General features: G+C 34.9%; 1 long non-coding RNA gene across 8 annotated transcripts in view; it reads right to left on the bottom strand.

Annotated features, from left to right (window-relative positions):
* Nucleotides 1-24,361, bottom strand: part of LOC143232591 (uncharacterized) — an 86,746-nt gene extending 62,385 nt beyond the window's left edge. For all 8 annotated transcript variants that reach the window (XR_013017618.1, XR_013017616.1, XR_013017621.1 and 5 more), the window contains exon 1: nt 24,127-24,361. This is a non-coding gene — a long non-coding RNA (uncharacterized LOC143232591). The remainder of the gene's footprint in view (nt 1-24,126) is intronic.
* Between the last annotated feature and the right edge of the window lie 619 nt (nt 24,362-24,980).

The following is a 24,980-nucleotide window of genomic DNA, read 5'->3' as shown; positions in this document are numbered from 1 at the left end:
ACGAAGCCTAATTATTATTTTAAAAAGTGCAATTCAACATGTCGGAAGACCTTAACTTCTTAGCCCTTTTGTCTGTGCAATTCTATCATCAGTCTCTAAATCTGATGCTGTTGCTATTGTTTTTTCTGTCATTTGGATTGTCATAGAAAAATAATTAGTAATTTAAAAAATCTTTTATACAAAACAAAATATATTTTTTAAAAACCTAGAATATCTGGCACTCCGTGAGTGAAAGCCAATAACAGATATCTGTTGCAGATAGTTTGATTTCCATAACAAAAATCATGGATATCGATTAAAAATTATTTTTTAATATATACTCGTTTTAATTTGACAATAGCTATTTGGCCAGGTGGGTTAAGGTATTCGACCCGTAACTTGAGGGTCGCGGGTTCGAATCCCCGTCGCACCAAGCATGCTCGCTCTTTCAGCCGTGGGGGCGTTATACTGTACGGTCAATCCCACTATTCTCTGGTAAAAGAGTAGTCCAAGAATTGGCCGTGGGTGGTGGTGACTAGCTGCCTTCACTCTAGTCTTACACTGCTAAATTAGGGACAGCTAGTGCATATAGCCCTAGTGTAGCTTCACGCAAAATTCAAACAAACAGACAATACCTATTCAAAAATCAAATTGGAAGAAAATGACGTTTACTTGAAACCTAGTAAATCAACCATATTTTAAAATTCACCTGAAAGTATGAGAATGTTTTATCAACATAAATATAACTTATCTTAACAATACAAATTTACCCTCAAATACTAAAATTCAAGTGCGATGTTTTACCTAATATTTTTTGGTCAACTTTTTCTTGTGTCGCGTATAGAAGCTGTAAGCACTTTTATTTTGTATCCCTGAGCAGGTACGAAAGCTACAGCAGCACCATCTTGTGTAAAAAACTATGACATCACACTAGTGCTTAAAACTGTAATTACAATGAAAGCAAAAATTTAAGATTACGTTGATTATGATTCTGTCATACTAGAAATGAAAAAGCAAATGTTATCTATTGCTTTATGTATCGTTCTTTGATATGTAGTCGCTTTATACGAATGAATAAATATTAAAAGTTCTTACACGGATGTTTGAAATCATTGATATACGAATGAAATTTTGAACACAATTCTCTCTTCTTTTCTTTGATTCCTTTTATTTTCTCTTACACTTTGCATACCTACATTTGCCTTGGTACATTCATTTCGTGGCATAAATTGCTACTGTTCATGCAGCCATTGTGTGTAGTGAAGGTTTGGATTGTTCTCATTCGATCAATAAAGGAAATACCTCAAAGCCATTTAAAACCTATTGTTTCATATTTATCAACCGTGTATTTATCAATTATGTACATCTAAGAAACACTGTTTTGACTGATATATGCCCCTCAGTGGCTCAGCGGTATGTTTGAGGGCTTACATCGTAAGAAACCGGGTTTTGATACCTGTCGTAGGCAGAACACAGATAGCCCACTGTGTAGATTTATACACCCTTGTGCAAATTAATTGAAACAAGACGGAAAATTACGATTTTTTTTCAATTTTTTGCGTTTTATTTCTGAGAATCCAAAAATTACTCACAAATTAATACATGATATGACCGCCTTTATTTTTCAGAAGATCATTAATCCGCTTTGGCATCGAGTCCACGAGTTGACTGCAGTCTTTACTAATTTTTGGATCGCAGTACCACATCTCAATTATAGCCTCAATTAGCTTACCTTTCGTAGTACAGTCTTTTCCCCGAAGTCTTTCTTTACAAATCGCCCAAAGATTTTCAATAGGATTTAAGTCCGGAGAGTTTCCAGGCCAATCCAGCACCTTTATTCGCGTTGTAGTCATAAAATTCTTCACAAGTTTCGATGTGTGACACGGAGCCAGATCTTGCTGAAAAATGCCAGATCCATCTGGAAATCTCTTTTTCAATTCTGGAACGACTTTTCTCTGCAAAACTTCGATGTACTGTGGTCCTCGCATCATACCTTCTACGATATGTAAGCCTCCGACGCCATAGTAGCTGAAAAAGCCCCAAAACATCTTCTTCAAGGGATGTTATACGAACTAACTGATGTGAGGTTCTCGAAGTTTCTTACCTGGAGATCTGCGAACATGCAGACTTCTTTGACCCTGTACGAAGAAATGAGTCTCGTCACTGAATAACACCTTCCTCCATTGTTCTTGTACAGTTCTTGTATTTCAGACCCAATTGATACCGTTTTTTCTTCATCGAGTTGGTAAGAAATTGTTTTTGACTGATCTCCTTGCCCTTTGACCGACATCAAGAAGCCTACGACGAACCATTGAAGAGCTGACTTTTATTCCTTTGACCTCCAAATCTCTTTTTATGGCGTCACTTGTTTTCCGTGGGTCTTTCACACTCTCCCTAACCACGTACGCGTCGTCTCTTGGCGTTGTTTTCCTTTTTCGGCCACATCTTCCTTTACATTTTGGACTGATAGATCCGGTACTCACCTTAGCCTTGATCACACAGCTGACGGTCGATAGACTAACACCAACAACGTCCGCGATTTCCCTGTAAGTCATGCCGGTGTGCTCGTGCAGTGTCACAATCTTTGTACGCTTTCCAGGAGTCACGTCCATTGTGTATGACAGCTGAAAGACGACTGATTAGCAGTAAAACAAATAGCCTCATTTTTGAGAAAAGTCTAACGCAATTTCGAATGACGTAATATTCCTCAAAATTTCGTCATATATCCCAAAAATAGATCGACCGTACTGCAAAACACAGCTAATGACGCCGTCTGTGTGAAAAAATGATTATCAAAGGAATCAGCGAATCCAGCGAGCCTACATTGGCCGCCATGCTGAAAATATTGTAAAATGGCATTTGTTTCAATTAATTTGCACAAGGGTGTACTTACCTATAAAAAACAAACAAATTGACTTAGATACACAATATTAGTAAAGGTTCTCTGCTGTATTTGTATAATCCCAATGCATCCATTGGTTATCAAATGACCAGGTATGGCCTGGTGGTTAGGATGCTCGACTCGTAATTGGAGGGTCTCGAGTTCGAATCCCCGTCAAACGAAAGGCGTTCGCTCTTTCAATCGTGGGGACCTTATAATGTCACGATCAATCCCACTAGTCGTTGGTAAAAGAGTAGCCCAAGAGATGGCGGTGAGTGGTGATGACTAGTTGCTTTCCCTCTGGTCTCACACTGATAAATTAGAAAGGGCTAGCGCAGATAGCCCTCGTGTAGCTTTGCGCGAAATTCAAAAACAAAAAACACAGTTGTTACCAGCTGAAAATTTTGTTTGTTATTTATTTATTTGCAACTTTTGATACTGGCTTTTAACACTGACTATATTTCTGTATTAGATCCTTCAACGTGGTCGTGTTCGCGTTCGCCCCTCGCTAGTACAGCGGTATGTCTCCGGATTTACAACGCTAAAATCAGGGGTTCGATTTCCTTCGGTGAGCTCAGCAGATAGCCCAATGTGGCTTTGCAATAAGAAAACACCCACCCAACTCAACGTGTTCGCTCCTGATAAACCTGTATCACCATTACCTTCCCTTTCATTTGTGAGAAACACTTGTAACTATCAACTGGAGATTTCTTACCTTTTTTTAACTTATCTAAATATGATTAGAACTTAAGTTCTTTTAACCCCGTCATTCAAGTGAATTAATCTATACAAGTCACATTTGATAATGTAGATACAGATCAGAAAAATATTTTACCAATAAAACCGTTAAAAGCTATGAGTGTAATCTTAACATTTTTCTCACAGAGAAACATTAAGCAACATGTTTAAACCATCATAAAAATTTTGTCTAATACAGTTTCTAAACAATTCAGTGAACACGCACAAACTGTATACAGGAGAAACTGTCTGAACTTAGTTGTTTTACAAACTGTGACACCAACCTCTGTTCACAAGCAAACTCATTCTGAATGATTGTTCATAGTCTCTCAAATAATTTCCTGAGAACTTCTGGACCTAATTTTGTTTTTGTGTCATAAGTAAAATAATTATTTTATTTTTCTCAAGTATACTACGAGAGTATAATATACTGTAAACTGTATGATCATTTTGAAGGATAAGGCAGAAAGTGAAGATTGCAACATAACCTTTCTTTTTCGAAATATAACATTTTCTGACTAAACTCTAGTCTGCCTACATTCATTGTATTCATAATACTCCCTATTGTCCTTTGAACATTTATTAAATAATCCAGAGGGCGTTATAAACCATTATATTACGAGATTCTAAATTGACAGTAACTATCATTGTATACCAGCACTTCTCTTTGCAGATGTACATCTTAACTTTACAATCTCGTAAAGGAAGTATTTGACATTGAACGGCTTGTTTATTACATAATGCACGCAGCCCAACAATGAATGACCTTTGTTTCCATAGCTTTCAAACAATCCCAACACAGAACAAAATTGGACATTTGAAATTTTAAAAATATGGTACTCTATAAGCATTTACTTGGATAACAACAGTATTGCGTCTGTAAAGACGCGAAACACAAAACTAATTTAGAGAAAACCCCAACACAAAAGTTTACACTTGGATTCTCTCTTTATATACAAGTATAAAATAGTGTTTTTTAGGTTTTTGGTTAAATTTAGGTTAATATTTTGTTAACTATTTAAAAGACTTATTAATGTTGATGATAATTTTGTATTCAGAGGCCCAGAGGTCTTGTTATGGTTTCACTGGTACTGTACTGGTGCTCCATAAGAATTTCTTGCAGTATATGACAGATTTAGACTTTTTGTATCTACAGTCTCCATGTGGCTCAGCAGTAAGTCAAAGTGATGGTAACATTAAACATCGAATTTCGATAGCCGTGTTAGGAAAAATAGATAAAAATAGATAAATGTATAATTTTGTGTCAGTAGCGTTTACCCTGTTTCTGGTGAGTTGTTTCTGGCAGCAATACTAACATTTGTACTAGGTTAACTGCCACTGCCTTAAGCCTTACACTGATTAGTTTTTTCCATTTTTTGTACTTCAGCATGTATTCTTCTTTGTCTGTCCAGAAACAGGTACTCATTTCTACAAGTTAATGAAGACGTAATGAAAGAAGGTTTAACCCGTTGACTACCAAGCATTTCAGCTGCTACAATACAACTCTAATGCTTCTTCATTTTGTAACTTTTTTCGTGACGCCATTTTCGATCGAAAGTGAAACAATGTGTAAGTAGGTCATATACATGTATGGTGCTAACATCTAGCGTTGAAGTTAGGTATTATTGAGAACGAATTAACTCGTCCGTGGCACTGTGTTACCGATCGGCTTGGACGAGTTTTCTCATCTCCCGCACTGAACAGGTTAAACAATGAAGTTAAAACAGTTTCGTTAAAATAAATATATTCACGGTTTTCAATACGACAACTAAGCCTTACCACCTATGATTGTACTAACTAAATATTCCATATACTGGGGGAAGGGAATCTGATTCTTAGCTTTTCTGTAAATTAACAATGTTTCACGAAATGAAATATGGCCCAAGTACTCATGTTTAATGTATAACGAAAGTTCTGCACAATCTATTAAGTTTTTTTAATATGGCAGTTTTGCAAAAATCAAATATTTCATTTTGTTGAACTTACGACTTTATTGATTTAATATTTTTTCATTATCAAAAAAGTAACTTGTTGAAATGTGATTGTAGGTTACTGAATTGTTTTTCGTGTATTTTCTAATGACATTTTTACAAAAATGTTAATATCATCCGAATTTGACTCTTCAATTTCTGAAAAAAAAAATTAATTTAGGGATGATGAATCCTAAAAAAAAATCAACAACACCCTAAACATTTGGTGAATTTTCCTTCCAAGTGAGTTTAGGTAACTTACACATATCCATGAGAGGCTAAAAACTTCAAAACCTTCTCTTCATTGTGATGTCTTGTGATAAACTCTGTTTGTAACGTAAAAAGAAAATCAGTTCAGGGCTCTATTTTCTTTAGTTTCATCATGACCTATTAGGAACATCACATAATAATTCATTCATACTTCCGAATGATTTATATAAGCAATATTAACAACTGTCGTTGAAGAATTTATCCACCGTTTTCTAGATCATTATTGGCCCGCCATTGCCATTGGCCCATCATTGCGTTATAAACTCGAGGCAATCCCACTATTCGTTGGTAAAATAGTAACCCAATAGTTGACGGTGGGTGGTGATGACTAGCTGCTTTTCTCCTGGTTTTACACTGCTAAATTAGGGACGGTTAGTGCAGATAGCCCTCGTATAGCTTTGCGCGAAAATTCAAAACAAATCAAGAACAAGATAATTATTTTTATCGACTTAGACATATTACGTAGCATCATTAATGTAATATGCCAGTTCAGTGTTGTTCTGTGTATTTATTTGTTCTAAAGAAAAGGAATAGACTTCACCGTGATGTCTAAGCACTTAGAACAGTCACCTTAATGAGTTCACACACATACGCGTGATTTTATATAAGATATCAACGTTTCACATGTATACAGTCTTATACTGTAAAACAAACAAGTTTATAAACGTTAACAAATATAAACGTGTTTGAATCTGTTTAACTGATTTACTGTCTTACCAAAATCGGTTGAAAACATTACTGAAGCCTCCATTAGGCTTCACCTACCAATACGATAGATGATTGCGCCCGAAGTATTAGTGAATGTTATAAATTTAGTTTTATGTAATAACTGTAATAGAAAGATAGAAATGAATATTAAATACTATTATACAGAAACAGGACTTTTTGCTACTTCTAAAACGAGATATATAGTATTTTTGCTTTTCTATCGTATATATATATAGTTTTTTAAATTTAGTTTTATAAGCTTGAAAGCCATTACAAAACACATTAGAATTGACTGAAGTTTAAAACTTCACATATGTATATTTTAATTATAATGTAAATATCAACAACACGGGTCCGTTTGTTTTAGGTTGAAAATCAGACTTTCAACAAATCTGTTGCTTGCATAACTTGTGTTTCCAAGTTTTTGCTTGTTTTTTAATTTCGCGCAAAGTTACACGAGGGCTATCTGCGCTAGCCGTCCTTAATTTAGCAGACTAGAGAGAAGACAGCTAGTCATCACCATTCACCGCCAACTCTAAGGCTACTCTTTTACCCCACTGCTGAAAGAGCAAGCATGTTTGGTGCCACGGGGGATTCGAACCCACGACCCTCAGCTTACTAGACGAACGCCTTAACCCATCTGGCCATGCTGGGCCCGAGGTTTTGCTAGCGTCAAAATGTAATGAAGTGCTTTTAGAGGAATGACTAAGCACTTAACAGACTTAATAAAACATTGATGTTATCCCGAGGCTACAAGAACTGGTGATGAGACAAGTTCTTAACGCTTCTCACCTGCTGGCTACATTAACATTCCTTAACAGAATAATAACGACCGAATACATTGCTTACCATTTTATAACAAGACTTTTCGCATTATAAAAAGTGTTCAGCACTCCCGTATAATCCATACCAATTCACATGAAGCCAAGAGCACTGTAACCTTGACCACCAACGTCAGAGACATGTACAAGTTCATGTGCTCGGTTTTACCCGTCATTTTGCTCTGGGCTAGCAGAGAAAAACAGCTGAAGAACCAAGAATAACGAAAGAGTGTAAATTACAGCTTTAATATTCATTTAGAATACGTTCTTGAAAGGGAAGGGTTAATCATAATATTCCAACTTCTAGGTGTGAGGTACAGTAAGCAGATACTTTTATTAACAGCTTATTTGCTGGCATTTGAACTAGGACATGTATAACTTTGAGGTGATGTCTATATTAAGGGTAACTGCGTTCCCACAAATGGCTGCCGACAGCGAAAGGCAGTAAGAGTTGAGATGTTGTCGGTTCAAGCACTCAACTCCCAATCCTTAACTGAGTTTTAATAGCAACTGGAGAGCTGAACATCTTGTCTGATAAATGGAATATCACAGATTATCCGTTATGATCAAAGGATGATAATAAAGAATGCTAATGAAAGAATTATTTTGAATTTTAGCTTCATTGTAATATTATTTTTGTGTTGTATATGTGTATACACATGTATTACGGTTTGTTTTTTTAATTTCGCGCAAAGCCACACGAGGACTATCTGCGCCAGCCGTCCCTAAGTTAGCGACGTAACACTAAAGTGTAGGCAACTAGTCATTACTATAACCCGCCAACTCTTGGGTTACTCTTTTTTTATGAACGAATAGTAGGATTAACCGTAAAATTATTACGCCCCCACGGCTGAAATGACGAGCAAATTATGAGTTAAACATCTTAACTACCTGGCCATGCCGGGTCACATGTATAGAGTTCCGAATAAAAGTTAAAGACACTCAGTTAATGACACATTTAAAGGGGTGTTTATGAGCATGAGCAAAATTATTAATTAATATGATTATGTTGGATATTTATAAGGTATTGCAACCAGTTCGGAGGGATATAAGTTCAGGTATGACAGGTTAAAAATGACCAAATACCTGAAGTCTAAGAACCAACTGTCATTTAAAAACGGTTTATATACACGCGAATGTTAACTTAGATACAAATGTTATTTTTTTACACACAGTTAAATATCTGGTTAACTAGAGGTTCAAACTCAGCACGTTTAATACTAGTTTTAATTGTTGCTGATCTGTTTATTTCTTAAAGCCATAGAATTAATAAAATTTAATAAGATTTTACAATGTTTGTCAGTAATATTGCACATTTTGACAAAAATAAATAACTAATTTTAACCCTTGTTTTCTTAAAATTGTCGTTACCATTGAATATATCGGTTTTGGTTAATTCTATTATTTCTCAACAACTCCAAATAAAGTAACCTAATGAAGCACTGTTATTTATTCACCTAATGTATACATTAAACTGAACACTCAGGTTAAAAACAACGATAGTTCAGGCCTATTATTACTTAATTACTATCTCCAAAGTACAAAGAAAGCAATTAGTTGAGATTCTTATGACGCATCCATATCTGAGAGTCAAAATGCATTTAATATCATGTTTCAAACCAGAGACCATCAAATCGTCAGTCCGAAACGTTAACCACTTGCCTCTGCTCGGGCCTTTCTCTACTTATCACAAGAAGTTTGTTACGTGTTTCAGACACAAGACAAACTTCTAGTTATTCTCAAATTCTTACACGTATTTTAGCAGTTTACTGCTGCATTTTTTTTGTATTATCACTTGTCACCTTCCCTTATGGACACAGTCCTTTGAAATTAGTTACATATGGGTATATTTTGGATCCTGGGTGAAGAGAGGAGAGGGTGATAAACGATCTACTACTTAATTGAAAAACAAAAATAAGAATGTATTTTTTTATGTTTATGGTGAACTTACAATAATAGTAATTTTTAACTGTTGTATTTGAATAATATTATAGTTGTATTTGTAGAACTTTATCCAATGCAAAGAAACACGTGAATAATCACAACAATAAGAACTAGCGCACTTATGATAATTTTCTTCTTTAAAGAGAGAGAAACAATCTGATTTATCACATTAGTGTTGAACGAAAGTGATTTGTTATTCTTGTCGTATAAACAAAATAACTTGGGTTGAATATATTTAAAGCTTAGGCGTCGTTTCTAGTTATGCGGCATTTCACACGTCCTTAAGCTCCTTGAGAATAATTTAAAATATCAGAATTTTTTTAAATTTGATTCATTTTAATTCCAAACATGGAATTAAATTTGCTATCGTCAAATAGGTTTAAAAGCTAATTTCCTCCTTAGTAAAGTCTGTCCGGTTAAGAGTTATACACCAAGAAGCCGAAACGACTGCAACGTTTGCATTCAGTTTGTCTGTAAAAAATCATTATATCAATATCACCACTTGCATCTTATCTAGTCTATTAGAACTTCCCAACATAAACTGAAATACAATATTATTTCTACAGTAAGTTTAATTTCCACTAAATAGTGTTGATCGGACATTATAACCATTATTGTTGTTGTTTTGAATTAAGCACAAAGCCACACAATGGGCTATCTGTGCTCTGCCCACCACGAGTATCGAAACCCGGATTTTAGCGTTGTAAGTCTGCAGACATACCATTGAGCCACTGTGGATGGGGGGTATAACCCTTGTCATATTTATCTGACGAATTGAATTAAATTGTGATGGAAAAGTTCTGACAACAAATAAATATTTCTATAAACACCTATAAGTAAAATGGATTTATGAAACTTTTCTATGTATAAAAAGATGTATTTATTTTTTCCAATTTGATTTATCACATTGAGAAAGAGGAAAGACTGAAAAAATATATATGTAGTTTATCTAGGAGATAAATGGCTTACGTATTTATGTTTAATTTGTTTTTCATGAATAGGTCTCATTGTCGTGTACGTGCTAAGTTTGTATATTTATTAAATCTCTTATTTTATTTATTTATATGTTATTTTTCATGATATAATGGGTTTGAAGCTTTATTTTTTTAAGATTTTCCTCTTTCCTTATAATTAACTTCAAATCCAGCGGAATGTAAAACAAATGTTGAATGTTTGTTTCTAAGCGAATGTGTTGGTATGACTGTTTAATGTGAAAAGTTAAATTTTCCTTTGTAATTTGAAAGAGATGGCTGGAAAATGTTAGAGATAAAAACAAGAATAATATAACATTATTAACTGGTTAAAACTTAACGATGCTTGACGTTATAAAAATATTTAAAGTAAAAGAAACCGCAAAATTAAATCTGTCAGCTATTGGTAGTTTAAAATTTTGATCATTTGTATACATAATGATATATTTGTTAAAACTGAAATTATAATAGTATGTTTGATTTAAAGATTGTATATTTTTTAAATCCTAAAACATTTTAATAAATGATTCCATATAAGTGCATTAAGTCTAGTGAAGTAATATTGTTTGGCATCTATTGAACATCTTGATTTTTCACCCATACCTGAATGTTTTTATGAACCTTAGAACAAATTCTGACAGTTCTTGAAAGTTTGAGAAGAATATTTTCATTGTCTTATGTTTTATTTGAATATAATCAAATTTCTTATGGCTATGCTAAACATCTAAATAATACTAGAGAGAAGGCAGCTAATCATCACCACTCACCGCCAACTCTTGGGCTACTCTTTTACCAACGAATAGTAGGATTGACCGTCACATTATAACGCTCCCACAGCTGAAAAGGCGAGCATGTTTGGTGTGACAGGGATGCGAACCCGTGACCCTCAGGTTGCGAGTCAAATGCTTTAACCACCTGGTCATGGTGGGCGAAAAGTTCGAAAAATATTGCACTAAGCAAACAGAAAAATTTAACGTCATTTAAGTGAACTGTGGAAAGTGTTATGGTTTCCTCTTCATCACCTTGGAAACGATAGTCTACCTTGCTCAGTATTATAGCCGACCTATACAAGTAAATTGTTTTGTATGAACCATAGAACAGATAATGTAGTGTTCTGTGACATACCACTTGTTGTTGTTCTATAGAAGACAAAAAGAGAAAATACATAAACCAGTAATCTTGTTATAATGAGTGGGCTCAGAATGGCCAGGCGGGTTAAGGCGTGCGACTTGTAATCAGAGGGTCGCGGGTTCGCATCCCCGTCGCGCCAAACATGCTCGCCTTTTCAGCCGTGGGGGCGTTATAATGTGATGGTCAATCCCACTATTCGTTGGTAAAAAGTAGTTTAAGAGTTGGCGGTGGGTAGTGATGACTAGCTGCCTTACCTCTAGTCTTACACTTCTAAATTATGGACGGCTAGCGCAGATAGCCCTTGTGTGGCTTTGCGCGAAATTCAAAAAAACAAACAAACTTGTTATAATGAATGTATGTGTGTGTATATGTTGTTTTTTATCACAGTAAAGTAGCATTGTCTATTTTCTATATTTACTGAGGGAGAATCGAGCCTCTGATTTTAGCGTTGTAACTCCACAAGAGGAACTGTTATAATAAACTAAGAATAACTCGTCTCTTATCTTGTGAGTGAAAACTTTGTTATTTGGTGATATTTGTTGGCTCTAAGTAGGCTGTACTGAGGTTTTTAGATTAAAGAAAGCTTAATCTAATTTGTTCTTCTATGTTAGGCGAGCACCACGTATTAAGATACTAACAAACAACAAAGTTTGTTTGTTTTTTTGAATTTCGCACGAAGCTATTCGAGGGCTATCTGTGCTAGCCGTCCCTAATTTAGCAGTGTAAGACTAGAGGAAAGGCAGCAGTCATAACCACCCACCGCCAACTCTTGGGCTACTCTTTTACCAAAGAATAGTGGGATTGACCGTCACATTATAACGCTCCCACGGCTGAAAGGGCGAGCATGTCTGGCGCGACGGGGATGCGGTATTTGGTAGACACCTTGCGACTGACATGCAGAACAATGATTTTCCACATTATGGCATTCTTTCATTTGTTTGATTAGCTGTAAAGAGATTGTGTACTGTATATATAGTTTTTGAGAGCTGATAACGATTCACACGTTTTCGAACACTACAAATCAAATAAACACAACATAACTAAGGAAAACACCCAAATGCTAAATAAAGAAACAAACATAAACAAACGCAAATTTAATGAAGGCTTACTTATACAACAACTTAAGCCCAAAATAAACCAATATAAAGAAACACCTTTATACCTATATTAATAAGTCAAAATAATCAAACATCTAAGCACGCCCTCAACATTCCCATACTCAATAATACAACCCCCTTCAAACATGTGGTCAGCTATCGGTCAGTTATATGTAAAAACGGCCCGTTTGGGTTGAGAAAAATTTTTACGTAGAGGAGTGAACAACGTTTCGACCTTCTTCGGTCATCGTCAGGTTCACAAAAAAAGAGAGAGGTAACTGACCGGAAGCTGACCACATGTTTGAAAGGGGTTGTGTAATGAGAGACAAAATTCGCTGTGAAACTTCTGTTTTTATATTTGTACCTACAGATTGTGTAATTTACATTAGTTTTATTCTCACTTTTCTACCACTAGGGCAATTACTTGCACCTAGTCTTCCGTGCATTTATTTATTACTTTAATACATAATACATTGTTTTTATTCTAGTTCCAACACGTTATCTCTTTTGTTCTACCTGTCACAAATTAATGTACATCAGAACCACAAACTTTTCGTTCTCTGGGGATTAGGAAGTTGCACCCACGTGTAACCCTGAATCTCCACTGTATCCCAATCCTACGTCATTATGCTGATCAAAATATTCGTAAGCAAACTGTTAAAAATATATAGTAACGAAAACATCCAATATTTCTACCTCATGTTTTATAAAGGGTGAAGTTTTTTTGTGTTTGTATTTGCGCAAATTATAACAGTGCCTTACAGGTTTAGAAGAGAATCAGTTCGACATCAATATAATTTAGACTTACAAGAGAATACACTTACGTGACTTACCTCAACATAAAATATATAGTATTCGAAGGAATGGTAGGAAGCCCTACTTCAGGATCTCAGATTCTAAGGTTTGAAGTTCCTAAGTTTCGTTGCAGCATTTTCCAAGTAAACTTTAGAAGTTTACTAGGTTCTGGTTTGCTTTGTTTTGAATATCGCGCAAAGCTACATGAGGGTTACCTGCGCTAGCCATCCCTCATTTAGCAAAGACGAGAGAGAAGGCAGCTAGTCATCACCACCCAACGCCAACTCTTGGGCTACTCTTTTACCAACGAATAGTGGGATTGACAGTCACATTATAACGCCCCGCTGCTGAAAGGGCGAGCATGTTTTGTGTGACGGGGATTTGGACCCGTGACCCTTGGATTACAAGTCGAGTGCCTTAACCCACCTGACCATGCCGGGCCTATTTTACTAGGAAACTTTATTCATTGGTGCAATATTTTGGGTTGTTACTTATTCTAAGAATTTTTTAGCTTATTAGTGTTGATTTAACTATTTTTTGCTTAAGTAAAAAAATAAACCCAATTTCTTTTCTTTAAGAAGAAACTTGTTTCGCCATCATGTTTCATTAATTCTGTTCTCATACTTTACCAATCTTAAGTTAGCTAACAATTCTTAAATCAGATATTTAAAATACAAAATAAAATTAATTGAACTACTGGGTGAAAAAGAATCAAACAAACAGATTCAATTGACAAATTGAATAAGCCTAAAGTGTATTTTGAATTAGGTATAAGGTTTAATAATGCTAACAATTCGACAAACTATTCACGATGAGTGTAGCATGGATAGCCTATTGTGCAGTTTTGTGCTTAACTAAGACAAAAGGAAAAAAAAATACATTGCTAAAATATGTATAAACTGTGTCTAAGGAAAGACAGTTGTATAATTTTGTTTTCTTCTTGGAAAAACAATGATAAGTTCTAAATTAATGAATGCACTCTTTAAATAAAACTTTTCTTGGACGAGTCGTGTGTGGCTTAAAACTAGAATGCCAGGCTATGGATCCGAAGGACTACGGTTCATGTCAAAATGACACAATTAAAATTGCGCTTCACAGTTTGGGTGTGTTATAAGAGTAACGATAAGAGTATTGTTTGTTTGTTTGTTTTGAAATTTCGCACAAAGCTACTCGAGGGCTATCTGTGCTGGCCGTCCCTAATTTAGCAGTGTAAGACTAGAGGGAAGGCAGGTAGTCATCACCACCCACCACCAACTCTTGGGCTACTCTTTTACCAATAAATAGTGGGATTGACCGTCACATTATAACGCCCCCACGGCTGAAAGGGCGAGCATGTTTGACGCGACCGGAATGCGAACCCGCGACCCTCAGATTACGAGTCGCACGCCTTAACAAGCTTGGCCATGCCATGAGTATCCTGATAATTGAACATGGGTGCTGCTGCCTAGCTTCCTTCTTTCTTGTGTGCCAGTTCAAAATTAGGGATGGTTTATTTTCTTTTTACGTACATAACTAAACAAGTCTGATTTTACACAATTTATGGGAATGGTAAAATTTTAGAGAGAGGCCACCTTTGATTGTAACTTCTCCAGTTTCATTTGTAATCCAAGCAATTTTCTTTTACTCTATGTGAGTTATAAGTCTGGGTTTATGGACAATTATAATAATTACTTACTTTTCATCTAAAGTCCCGATTCTTGAGAAAACTGCTATGTGATAGGTTGAAATAATAGAGATTTTTCTCAACGTATTTTTAATGTTGCTGATGAAGAGTTTAGCTAGCTTCAGTTGTTATTATTGTATAATAATTATTCGCCAATGTTTGTGAATTCGTAAATATTACTTCGCGAGTTTTTAGCGTAATTTTTTAACTTAGCAGAACTAAACTTGCTAGATCCCAGAAATAGATGTTTTAGCTCACAATATCCGAATCTGACATCGAATGACCTATCCTCTGGGTTCCGAGAAAGACATTTTTTAAACTATGTTCTGAACTTTACTCACAAGTTAGAAGGACCAAACGATGTACACGTGCTTAGGGTGCTGTATGGCCAGGTTGTTAGGACGCTAGACTCGTAACGTGAAAGTTGCGACTTCGAATCCCCGTTACACCAAACATACTTTCAGCCGTGGTGGCGTTATAATGTGATGGTCAATCCTACTATTCGTTTGTAAAAGAGTAGCCCAGAAGTTGGCGGTGGGTGGTAGTTACTAGCTGCCTTCCATCTAGTCTTTCCCTGTTAAATTAGGGACGGCTAGAGCAGATATCCTTTATGTAGTTTTACGCAGAATTAGAAACAAACAAACAGATACCACAGGTGGATGTCCTAAATGGTTTGTTTCTGGTTACATGCCCCTTCCATTGATGTATCTAGAGATGTAACTGGAGATAACTGAAAAACGTGGCCAGTGCATTTAGTCCCTTGCGTATTATAAGAGGGGCCTTTTAACCTCGCAGCAAAGAAAGTTTCCAACAATAATAAAAGGAACCAAAATTTTTTTGTTTGTTTTGTTGGGCTTACCGTAAACCTCAGGAAACTTATACACTAGATGTCCCTATATTTTAAGTGACAGACTCGATGGAAGGTAACTAGTCAAAAAAACCCATCGCCAGCTCTTTTGCTCTTCTTGTAAGAGCGAAATTTATTGTCACTCTTATACTGCATCTACAACTTCAGAGAAAGAAGCGAGATTTTCAATATGATTTCATTTTTTGACTAAAATCAAAACCATCAAAACCCCGCTCCGCAGTCCGACACGTTAACCTCTCAGCTGTGTTCAGCCCATTAGAAGTGAAGAAACGAAAACTTTTCTCATTTTGAATCATTAAAATAGTGTTTACGATGCTTATGAAAGTTATTCAGAGATCCCTGTGCTAAAATGTGTTATAAAGGACTTCGGGCCCGCCATGGCCAAGCGTGTTAAGGCGTTCGACTCGTAATCCGAGGGTCGCGGGTTCGAATTCCGGTCGCACCAAACATGCTCGCCCTTTCAGCTGTGAGGGCATTATAATGTGACGGTCAATCCCACTATTCGTTGTAAAAGAGTAGCCCAAGAGTTGGCGGTGGGTGGTGAAGACTAGCTGCCTTCCCTCTGGTCTTACACTGCTAAATTAGGGACGGCTAGCGCAGATAGCTCTGAGTAGCTTTGCGCAAAATTTAAAACAAACAAACAATAAAGGACTTTTTTGTACTCTATTTGTTACCAATGTTATCCAAATACTTTTGAATATCATTTATTCTAACATATATATATAATTTTTTGGACAAGCTTAGGCTAAAGTAAATGCCTCTCTTAATCGAAAATCTATAAACTTTGATACTTTGTTTGGACGTTACATCAAAATCAATTTTAGTGTTTGTACTAAATATGTATAATCATATCCAGGGAATCTGACCTGCTTAAGTTGCAATTTCAGGTTAAATTATAAATAAATCTAATCGATGTTCTGTTTTCTACTGAAATGTAACGTACAAGTTGCCTTTCTTATTATTATTATGGTGTCACATCCGATTCCTCCAATAATGGGTTTTTCGGAAGCTTTAACGCACAGGTCATAATGTTTGGAATTCATCACAATAGAAAGTGTCGTCTCGTTACACATTTTAATTTGTTGGCTGAACCGGAATAGTTTGCTTATTTTGTTGTTGTTGTTTTTTTAATTTCGGGCAAAGCTACACGAGGACTATCTGCGCTAGCCGTCCCTACTTTCGCAGTGTAAGACTAAAGGGAAGGCAGCTAGTCAATAGCACCTACCACAAGCTCTCAAGCTACTGTAATCTAGTCAATAGAGAGATTTAACTGTTACTCTTATAGCGTATCCACGCTTCTAAAAGTTGTTTCTAACAACGGGTCCATGAATATGAGGTGCACCATCAGGAGATAGCAGCCACTAAAGTCATGCTCAAACCCTTGGGTTTAATGAAGTGCAATGTTACACAATTATCTCTCTCTCTGCCGTAGGAATATAACATCACATTTCAGCGTTGTAAGCCCTCAAACATTTTTCGGAACCGTCGAAACTTGTGGCATTCTTCACTGTTTAAAAATATTGTGAATAAAATAGAAAATGAAACATAACATATTTTTATCTCCGAAGATGATGTGTAGAAGAACACATTTAAAACTAATTATTTAACATATGTTTTTACTTCACAAACTACTCATCTCAGACATTCATTTACATACTGACTGATCCAGCACCAAATCTATATTACTCATGTAATGTTGAAACCAAATGTGTATTACTCATGTAATGTCAAACGATAGCCAGAAGACGATAACGTTTTTTTCTTCGCGAACGTAATGAGTGAGGCGTAATCCGGATGATTGTTTGTTTTGAATTCCGTGCAAAGCTACACCGGGTCTATTTGCGCTTGCCATCCCTAATCCAACAATGTAAGAATAGAAGGAAGGCAGCTAGTCATCACCACCTACCACCAATTCTTGGGCTACTCTTTTACTAACGCATAGTGGGATTGACCGAAACGTTATAACGCTCTCACGGCTGAAAGGGTGAGCATGTTTGATGTGACTGGGATTCGAAACCGCGACCTTCAGATCACGACTCGAGCGCCTTAACCACCTGGCCATGCCGGGCCCTGTCATACAGGTGAAACAGACAAGGAATTAATTGTTTCGTAAGAAGAAACTTTTTTCACGTTTCTCTTCAAAACACGTGTATTCAAATAAATATCAAATGTCTCTTATCGTATCTTTGTTTTCTATTGTATGGTGTATGAACATTCTTGCAGGCTTGTTTAGGTTATATACCAAATTATCTCCTAACAAACCTTGTGAAACACTGTATTTCAAATTGTTTTCCCTCCTACCCGTTCCCAGTTATTTAAATAAATAGTACACATACTATTTCATTCACACTTTGTTTGTCATTGTTTGCAACACTTTTAGTGAAGCTCAATAGTTCGAGTACTTAGTACTTATAAGAAGAGAGTGGTAGAACCGAGAACAAACACTAAGACGTAATATCTGCGATGACGTAATCTAATTTTTGAACACCTGTGGATATTAATGGTATTGTGATTGCACGTGTTCTGAATTTAAACTGTGTTTTCCTTATATCTGAAGAACAAACACGTGCAATTTAAATATAAGTATAGTGACTAATATGCTACCCTAAACAAAGTGTACATTCACTTAAACTTCATTATATGAAACAGAACGAGATGGGCTGTTCTATAGAGTCCAACGACACGACTCATGTAACCTTGTCCTTCATGATCAAGATAACATGATGAACGGTCTCTGGTATAAAACCCTCATTTACATTTTTAAAATATTTAGTCAGATGTTAGAACCGCAGATGAGCAGTTAAAAGAACGGTTATGATTTTTTCTTCTTCAAGTACAAACGTTTAACTCTTGACCTATTCGAGATATAATTACAGTTTTTTACTCACGAGGTCAAACTCTTACCATTTACGTATTTAACTACGTCCAAAGTCTCATAGATTAACACTGCTGAGTATTTGTTTTAGTTCCATCTAAAGATATATATATTAGATTGTTGATTCCAATCAACTGCTAATACATTTAAATTGTTTTTCTTTCAATAGAATATTTTTGCCACTGAAACATAATTTACATAAAACCTGAAATTTAATAGAAACATTTGGTTGTTTATTTAGATTTTTCGCTCTTTAATTAAAAACTGAACTGAGATTTCAGGTTGTGCAAATTTTCAGCTAGACCAAAACTTCATGTTTGTTTGATTTTTATTAAAATGATATTTTTTAGTGTGCTAAAGCAATAAAAATTATATCAGCATATTACTTTTTCACTTACAAATATCTAAAATTAAAAATACGACGTTTCTTATGATTGTAGGCAACTGGAGAAGTTGTAAGTAAACAAGACAGTACCCTGTCATACTATATCACTTTGATATTAATTACCATTACAATATCACAAGGTGACGTTTCAAAATGAGAGGAATATTTATTGTTTTGCTTATCATGAACATTTAAGAAAAGATTAAAATAGTTTTCGTTGAGATTGGAATTTAAAAGTTTCAAATACCTATTCTAAATTTATAGATTTTTATAATGTTTAGAGTGAAAAAATAAAATGGCTTTTAGTAAGTTGTATATGTTTTTAGGTCTTGTTTTAGCAAACTGCAACACTTTAGTTAGTGGGGTAATAAAAGATTGCTGGTTTTTTAACACAAAGCTACGGAAAGGATTAACTGTATTCATCATTTCAACACAATACGATCTCAAACTTACTACTAACCCATAGAGGTATAATGGCTCAGCATTACCAAGTGGTTAGTGGCGCTGGACCAGTAATGTGAGGGTCGCGGATTCGAATCCCCGTCACAGCAAACATGCTCGCCCTTTCAGCTGTGGGAGCGTCATAATGTTACAGTCAATCCCACTATTTCGTTGGTATAAGAGTAGCCCAAGAGTTGGCCGTGGGTGGTAATGAGTAGCTACCTTTCCTTTAGTTTTACACTGCTAAATTTTGACGGCTAGCGCAGATAGCCCTCGTGTAGCTTCGCGCGAAATTCAAAAACAAACAAGTAGAGGTGTAAAATAAGTATTAAAAACAGACCCTAGAAGTTTTGGTCACATTTAAAAAGACTCACCAACGAAGCCAAACAACAAAATACCCAACACTAGAACATAACATTTTAGCGCACACCAACAAAGAAAAAGCAGAAGCCTTCGGACAACAACTACAGAACACTCAAAACACATAACGACCCAGACATGAACAACTATTTTTGCAATATAGTAAATAATCATGTAACAAATAACACAGAATTATACAAACCATATTTCCCAGCCATTATCAACAACAATAACACAAACGATTATAATAATATACTACCAACCAAAAAAATCACACCAACAGAACTCAAACAAGCAGTAAAGAACTTAAAAAACAAATCAAAAGGAAATGACCGCATACAAGCAATTCTCATCAAAAAAGGCACTCCGAAATTATTTGACCATCTATTAGCAATCTCATCAAAAAAGACACTCCAAAATTATTTGACCATCTATTAGCAATCTCATCAAAAAAGACACTCAGAAATTATTTGACCATCTATTAGCAATCTCATCAAAAAAGACACTCCGACATTATTTGACCATCTATTAGCAATCTTATCAAAAAAGACACTCCGACATTATTTGACCATCTATTAGCAATCTCATCAAAAAAGGCACTCCGAAATTATTTGACCATCTATTAGCAATCTCATCAAAAAAGACACTCCGAAATTATTTGACCATCTATTAGCAATCTCATCAAGAAAGGCACTCCGTAATTATTTGACCATCTATTAGCAATCTCATCAAAAAAGGTACTCCGTAATTATTTGACCATCTATTAGCAATCTCATCAAAAAAGACACTCCGAAATTATTTGACCATCTATTAGCAATCTCATCAAAAAAGACACTCCGTAATTATTTGACCATTTATTAGCAATCTCATCAAAAAAGACACTCCGTAATTATTTGACCATCTATTAGCAATCTTTAATTTATCATTTTACTCTGTCTACATCCTAGTTTCTTGGAAGAAAGCTAATATACTAATGTTTCATAAAGAAGGTAAGCCAGCCAATAAACCAAACAGTTATCGACCAGTCAGCCTGACCAGCTGGATAGCCAAAATTCTTGAACGAATAATAAGCAATATACTCTCCACATTTTTGGAGATAACATCAAAATTACCAGAGGAATAAAAGACATTCAGAAAATTTAGACAAACGACGGATAATCTAGTTAGGATAACTGAAACAATAATAGGCAACTTTAAAAAAAAGAATGCACTGTCGTTTGCTTCCTCGACATCGAAAAAGCATTCGACACTGTATGACATAATGGTGTCGGGTTCTGTATGAATGAAATGGGACTATCGCGTGGAATTGTTCGCTGGTTATCAAACTTTTTGGAAAATAGAAAATGTAGAGGGATTTACTACGGGAGCAAAACACAAACCGAAACCGATGTGAAACGCAGCAGTGCACTATACCAGGTACAATACCTATATATTAACAGTTTGCACAGGTAAAAACGGTAGCTAAAAGTACGATAACTCAGCTGAAAGTGTTTTGCAACTTACATTCTGAGACTTCAGGCAGTGTTTTACAATCTAATTTACTATTTGATTTGCTTAATACTTTGGAACAGTTATGTGATTGAAAAGTAGGTGAGTAAAAGGGTGTTGGAACCATTATTTTTATAGCTAAAAGTACAAATACTCAGCTGAAACGGTTTGAAACTTACATCTTGATACTTCAGACAGTGTTTTACTATCTAATCTAAGTTTACACTTTATAAATAACACTCGATTTATGTAATAAGTTAGGATAGTTATGTGATTGAAAAGTCGGTGAAAGATATGGTGCTGGAAATATTGTTTTTTAGCCAATGAGATAATTTTCTGATTAAAAAAATAATATTGTTCAATGCCTTCAGAGTATCACTGTTGTGATCTAGCTGAATGATGAGAAACATTTCTCAGTTTACATCCTTAGGAAAAATTTCATTTTACTTCCACATAGAACAGGTTTATCTAAATATATATTGGGATACAATGATGATAGTATTAGTCCTGTATAGATAGACATTTAATTAAAAATCTTATTTGATTCAAACAGTTGAATTTGATGGCTTTTAGAAGGTAATGCGACCACTTTTGAAAAATCACTGAAAAGGTTACAGAAGTAATTTACGTATGTATTGGTAATACATACGTATAGCAATATATTTATACATAAACAATCTTACACATACATATATAAATATTACATCAGCTCATTTAAAAGTTTTATTGTTTGTTTGTTTTTTGAATTTCGCACAAAACTACTCGAGGGCTATCGGTGCTAGCCGTCCCTAATTTAGTAGTGTAAGACTAGAGGGAAGGCAGCTAGTCAACACCACCAACCGCCAACTCTTGGGCTACTCTTTTACCAAAGAATAGTGGGATTGATCGTCAGATTATAACGCCCCCACGGCTGAAAGGGCGAGCATGTTTAGCGCGACGGGGATGCGAACCCGCGACCCTCAGATATGAGATAGGCCCATGCCGGGCCTAAAGGTTTTATGTACCATGATTGAATCAGCTATACGAAGAACATAATAGTAAGCCACAAGGGCATAGAAAAAAATATCTTTATGTTAACCCTATGTTTGTAGTGGGTGTCAAAATGCATATGTCACGACCTTGTACAGACTACCATTCTCAAAGGTATTGTGAAATCCAAGTTAAACTAATCAACTTTTTTTCTACTCACATTGCTAATTTTGTGACATATCTTGTTAGAGTAGCGAAAATAGCAGATACAATACAGAAGGATACTGAAAAACTTTAAACATGCACTTAGGAGTTTCTATAAGTTATGCGAATGCAAACAGTATGAAGAAATGTATTTCCATTTTTAAAATGAGCATCTCTTTGCACCCAGGCATACCTTCCATGCAAATACTTTATTAATACACTTTAGTTTTATGTAAGTTCGGACTTATAGCATTTGTTTGTAGTTGAGCACAAAGATACACAGTGGGCTGAGTTGTGACCACCACAAGTATCAAACTCGCTTTTTAGTATCATTAACACTCAAACGTACTACTGTGTCACTGGGTAAAGGAAAGAAAATTATATTCAACATTACTGCTCGTTCATATTTCTTTAAGAATTGATAACTATGAAACTAATTAATTTGGAGGATATTATTTAAAAATATGAAGCGTCTGATATTTTCAAAAATACCGCAAACAGAATGTTTTAATTTTGGCATGCAGTGAAATTTCATGAAAACAAAGTAGCAAAGAAACTCACAATACATCTAAAAGATAATGTACTTTTACCTGATGTTTCCCTGAAAAAGTAATGCGAAAGATATCTTGATTAGATTAAATTAAGATATTCATGGAGGGTGAACTTTTCTGGTGTTAAAGAAATTCATGAACAGATATGTAACAAATACAAACTTAGGATACGCAGTGTTTTATTTGACTGTGATAGAATACATTTGGTTATGCAGACTGAAATATGTTAAAAAACACTTACTTTTCAAAGTATTTTTAGTGATATTTCAGTAAAAGGCGGACTATGTCATAGCAAGAAAATATAGAAGGAAAAAGAAAGTAACATATACATTGATAAAATGTTGTAAATTTTATGAAAAACGAGTATTAAACTGTTAACTGTAGAAAAATCTTTCAATAATTACCAAAGAATTTTGGTGAACGCTAATAGTGTTACCTAACCCTGATCAGTTTGAGCGTGTAAAATCATGTTGTAGTCTCTATCCATATTTCTTTCTGCTGGAAATAGGTCTTTCTATGTTATAACCAAACATTACAAAGAGGAATAAAGCTAGCTTAGAGTACATTGCGTGTTCCAGATATCCGGCAAGAACAAAAGAGTGTAGCACAGCCACAGATAGATGACCACTTGAAGACCAACAGAAACTTGAAAATTTCTCATATTTTTGGGATGCATGTTCTACTAGTTATATATTGCATGAGTAAACGTGTTTGACTGATAATTGATATATAAATTTATGATTATAAATGAGCATTATGACTATTTTAACCTATATATCTAGATAAACTTTTGACCAATCAAAATTGGGCTAAACTTATATTTTCAACCTTGACTTTTGATACATACGATTAAATTTTGGAGACTCTCTTGTTCTTCATCTAGACAGAAGTTTTTACTTCTGGTTATCAAACATATTCACAAAGTATTTTCGACTACGTAATAAACCAATGACGCAAATGAAGACAGTTATGATAAGACACAAGTTTAGCTGAAAATGTCACTCAAGAGTAGATTACCTGATGCTCAGTCCATCTGCCACCTGGCCAGTGGGTCTGATACTGAATACCAAACATTAATCCTACTGATATAAGAAAGGTCTTGGTAAGTGTCCGCTTCAGTTTTATTTCAGGTAGTTGTGGTACCACTTTTCAGTTACAGACTTGGTAAATATAGGGTTGAAGGAAGCAGAAAGGCCAGTCATACCATGACCTAACCCTTTTTCATGACATTTATAGCTACGATTTATGTATTAAAAACTGCTTATTTTAATTCAATACATTACATTATATGTGTGCAATATTTGGAATAACAATTACTCAAAATTCAATCTCATAGAATTAAATTTAAAAAAAAACTTTTAGAGGGTATGCCCTCCCCCAGAAAATCGCATAGTTTTTACACAGCGTATATCACATTGTTTCGTGGCAATGGCCTGATCATTCCAAAATTGCTTCCTACGGAAATTAAATAAATATGTGGTGTAAATTATTCTTATGTATTTATATTATTTTTATTATTTCTTCATTGTGTGTGTATATATATATTAGATATATTGGTATTTTATTGAAATGCTTTGTTTAAAAAATGTGTATAGCTATTATATTATGTTTTTATTTGAAGTACGTATGTTTTATTCACATAGAAAGTTATTTTAAATGTGCTCTGATCCATTGTTAAAAATTGTGAGAACTTTTTCTTTTTTTCACTGATCAGACAAAAAATAGCTTTTAATTTACTTATTTATTGGAGAATATTCCAATTCTACGTTGTAGTTAGTTATTTGATGTTTTTCTTTTGTTCTTGCATTTTATGTTTAATGGTAATTTTATGCACTTTTCTGAGTTAAAGTGATTTTATTATGTTACTTAAC

Source organism: Tachypleus tridentatus, chromosome 11 (assembly GCF_004210375.1).
Source record: "Tachypleus tridentatus isolate NWPU-2018 chromosome 11, ASM421037v1, whole genome shotgun sequence".
NCBI classification, from domain to species: Eukaryota; Metazoa; Arthropoda; class Merostomata; order Xiphosura; family Limulidae; genus Tachypleus; species Tachypleus tridentatus.
Note: the sequence above shows the minus strand (reverse complement) of the source record. Positions and strands in the feature narration are given on the sequence as shown.